This window comes from Pteropus vampyrus, unplaced genomic scaffold, assembly GCF_000151845.1.
Source record: "Pteropus vampyrus isolate Shadow unplaced genomic scaffold, Pvam_2.0 Scaffold14, whole genome shotgun sequence".
NCBI lineage: Eukaryota > Metazoa > Chordata > Mammalia > Chiroptera > Pteropodidae > Pteropus > Pteropus vampyrus.
This window is the reverse complement of record NW_011888795.1, coordinates 13,298,215-13,302,512: the sequence shown is the minus strand read 5'-3', so window position 1 is coordinate 13,302,512 and position 4,298 is coordinate 13,298,215. Positions and strand designations below refer to the sequence as shown.

General features: G+C 36.1%; 1 protein-coding gene and 1 pseudogene across 1 annotated transcript in view; one reads left to right on the top strand and one right to left on the bottom strand.

Moving 5' to 3' along the window:
- ACTL6A (actin like 6A) overlaps positions 1-4,298 on the top strand; it is a 38,366-nt gene that overhangs the window by 24,517 nt on the left and 9,551 nt on the right. The gene's annotated exons all lie outside the window — the stretch shown is intronic.
- On the bottom strand, positions 1,265-1,383 carry LOC111734295 (annotated as a pseudogene).

Genomic DNA, 4,298 nt, shown 5'->3' with positions numbered 1-4,298 from the left:
GCAAATGTAAAGTTTAGCTGAGTAAGAGTATATGGTGATTTCAGAGACCAGATATTATTCAGTAATGTTAGTGTATGAGGTGGGAATTGAGACTGCTGCCTGATTATGCTAGGCCTTGAAAAGGAACTAGGTAGAGTGATTTGAATTATGTCTTGTAGGTGATGAGAAACTACTGAATGATTCTTTCCTTTGTTTTTATTGAATAAGTTAATGTTCACAGTTACAATTTTGAAAGGTCACAGTGCAGCAGTTTAAAAGGAGGATTGAGAAGGCTAAGAGATGCAAAAGTGTAATACCTGTAGGAAATTATAGTAGTTAGTTGGGGTAAGAGCCTGACTGAAGACTGCGGCAATGGTATTAAAGAAGGAATTTGTGAAACATTTAACAGAATTATTTGGCAGAAATTGATGACTGGTAGGAAATATGAAGGTGTTCACAATTCGGAAAAAATTCAGAGGCTTTTGACTCATGACTGGGGCTACTAACCTATAAGCAATGCTAGGATTAGGTTAGGCTGGATAGGGAAAAGACAGTGCTTCAGAAATGTTGAATTTGAGGTACTCATGGGACATCAGGTGAAAATGATGTTGATGTACAGTAAGAAATTTGAGTTCTGCATCTCGACAAAGTTGAGGGCTTGAAAGAGAGACCTGAGATTGGAATTACTAGCATTTAGGTAGAAGTCGAGGCTGTAGGGGTGGAGCAGATTACCTAAGAAAGGGTAAATTAGGGAAAGGGCTCCTAAGATGCGGTCCTGGCCTCCCCAAAGAGTCCATGGATAGAACTGTGTTTTATTATAACTGATTTCTTGTGTAATCTATTTTAAGACATTCTAAGAAGGGATGCATGAATTTCCAAAGCTGTCTCTATTAGTTTGCTAGGGCTATGATAACACAGTACCACAGACTTAGTGGCTTAAACAAGAGAAATTAATTTTCTTACAGTCTTGGAGGCTAGAAATCTGAGGTCAAGCTGTCTGCAGGGTTGTATTCTTTGGAGGCTTTTCTCCTTGGCTTAAATGGTCGTCTTCTGTGTCTTCACATGGTCTTTCCTGTGTACATATGTGTCCAGATATCTTTATGTAAGGATGGACACCAGTCATATTAGATTAGAGCCCACCCTAATGATCTCATTTTAATTTAATCACATCTTTAAAGATCTTATCTCCAAATACAGTCACATTCTAAGGTACTAGGGGCTAAGACATTAGCATATTCATTCATTCATCCATCCATCCATCCATCCATCCATTCATTCACTTTAATGCCTACAGCACCTGGTATTCCTAGGTGGTTTCCGATCCAAGTACTAACCAGGCCTGACCCTGCTTAGTTTCCGATATCGGACTAGATCAGGCACGTTCAAGGTGGCATGGCCATAGATCAGCATATGTATTTTATGGGGAAATAGTTACGCCCAGAACATCTGGTGCTGGGCAAAATACTGGTTCTGTAGGCAAGGAATTGGAATTTATGTAGTTAGGATATTTCTTTCCCCGGCATTCTGGTTAATCAAAATGTTAAAGTTTACTAATTCATATTCATTGGTATACTTTACTTACTGTTTGTATTTGAGTTTACATATGGTGAAAATAAATGCAGTAATCTGCTTTTAAGGACTCGTACTTTCAGACAAAATAGTTTGGACCGGAGACTTGTATAGAGAAAGTTAATTACTTTAGGAAATGTAGCAAATGCAGAAACTTACTTTCAAATTAGAAATAAAAATAAGTGGCTCTTCATTTTGTTTAAATAAAAATAATATCATTATTCTGTAAAGACACCATTTCTCAACCACAAATATTTGTAGTACAATTGATTTTATTTTTAAATTTTATTTAAAAAAATTTTGAAATAGTTTAAAAATACTAAAAAATAAAATATATGCATAAATTTGCATGTGATAGTCTGTACTTCTACTTAGATTAAATAGATGTAATACTTTGTTATATTTGTCTCAGATATATGGAGAAATAAAATGTTATTTATATGGAGTCCCTCTGTCCCCTTCCTTAGTAGTAACCACTAACTGAAGTTAGTATGTAGCATTCCAAACTCCATGCATATTTTTACACTTTTACTAAGTATGGATGTATCCATAATGAATTAAATTGTATCAATGTGTATACATACACACAGACATATATATATATAGTAACTGGCTTTTTAAGTGATCATTCTTTCGAAATTTATCCTTGTCAATGCATGTAGATCTGGACCAAACATATTAAGTGATATATAGTATTTCACTGTAGTAAGAAACCGTAATTTATGTTTCCATAATGAGAGACAACCAGACCTTTTCCAATGGCAAACAATGTGACAGTAATAATTATCAGAGCAGCTACCACTTATTGCACTTATTATGTACTGGATACTGTTCTAACTGCTTATATACATTAAAGCTTTTAACACTTAATCATTATAGCATCTCGTGAGATAGGAAGCATCATTATACACTTTTTCCCTATGAGGCAGAGAGGTTAGTAAATTGCTCTAGGTCACATAGGTAGTGAACATTCTGGTTCGTTTCTTTTTATATATACGTGAGAGAATTTTTCTAAAAAAGATACGAGTAATTTCTGTGTATGTACTTTCAACGTTAGTAAGTGTAATTAAATTAACAAAGTGGTTGTACCAATTTACACCTTTTATAAGCAGACGTATAAAATCTCTTTGATAGCACTCGGTCTTGCCAGAGTTACTATTTCTTTGATAGCACTCGGTCTTGCCAGAGTTACTAATTTTTACCACTTTAGTGTGAATACATAGTATTTCTTTATTAATTTTAATGATTGAAAAAAATTCTCTTTCAAAAACCAGTGCCTGGAAAACCCAAGTGCTTTGTTATAGGAGGTGTGCTGTTTTAGTTGAAGTAATTTTAAAGTATAATTAGAGCCTGTCCTCTGAATTTAGATGTGAAAAAAAATTACCAGCCTTCTCCCTCAGCATATAATTTTATCTCCTAAAAATCTTTGAATTGTGCATATTCGATGATACCTTCATTTTAATGATTGTCACTTGGCTTGTTATTCTTCAGAGTCCCTGTTTTTCTAGGGGCTTTTGACCTCATAGCATGGAATACAATTTCCTTTAACATATGAAAAAGGTACCTAAATGTACTGGATTTCTTCCGTTTGCCTTCCAGATCCATTTTCCACCCACCTCCATCTTCTCTGTGCCCTTGAAGACTGACTCTTGTAGACTGCATCAGCAGGCTCTCTTGATCTCTGGTTTGGCCAATGGTAGGGTAACCATACTTCCTGCTTTGCCTCTTGTCCTAGTACAGTTCTTAATAGGGACCCATTTCACATGCTCAAGTTGTCCAATTTGGATGAGATAATCACAAGATCCCCCTAGCCCATAGAGAAGGGGAAGAGAGAACTTGGCATGTTTTTTAGTTTGGTTCCCTCTCCTCAGGGTCAGCCAAGACTGACTGCATCCCTCAACTGAAAGTCACAGGTTCTGTCAGGTAGCACTCCCAGCACAGCTCTTTCCAGGTTCTGGAAGAAGTTCCTTCCCTGTTTCTTCAATTCTACGGATGGCAATATATGTCTGTTACTGTTAGTCCTCGGGTACCCCACTCTCTTTTCTGGTTTTCCTAAATTGTCTCTTGTCTTTGTAAATGGTCCTTTTAATGAGTAAAGTCTCCTCAAATTACTAAAGTTTAGTGTACCACCTCTTTCCTGAGTGAACCTCTACTGATATACCATGTATGACACTGGATTTTTAAATTAAATAAATCGTTAGTTTAATGTGTATATAGATTACAACTAGGTTCAAGGTACTAATACTATGAATGTAATGCCTGTTTTAATTTTTATAGAGCTTTCTTTCACATGTTATCATTTGAAGCATGTTAATGCTCTTAATTTTCATATGTAAGTTGTGAGATGTTAATGTTAATTATTGTTTCATGTTTTTCAGATGAAGTTGGAGCCCTTGTTTTTGACATTGGATCCTATACTGTGAGAGCCGGTTATGCTGGTGAGGACTGTCCCAAGGTAAGTGTTACGTCAGAGTTAATTGGATATGTAAAGGCCATGCAGAATTAAGTTGGTGCAGAAATTCTCACTCATATATGATAAAAGACATTAGTTGGGGTAAAAATGACTTGTTGATTAAAGCAGGTAAAACTTGTATGTCATGTTTTTGATTCTTACAGGTGGATTTCCCCACAGCTATCGGAATGGTGCTAGAAAGAGATGATGGAAGCACACTGATGGAAATAGATGGCGATAAAGGCAAACAAGGCGGCCCCACCTATTACATAGATACCAATGCCCTGCGTGTTCCGAG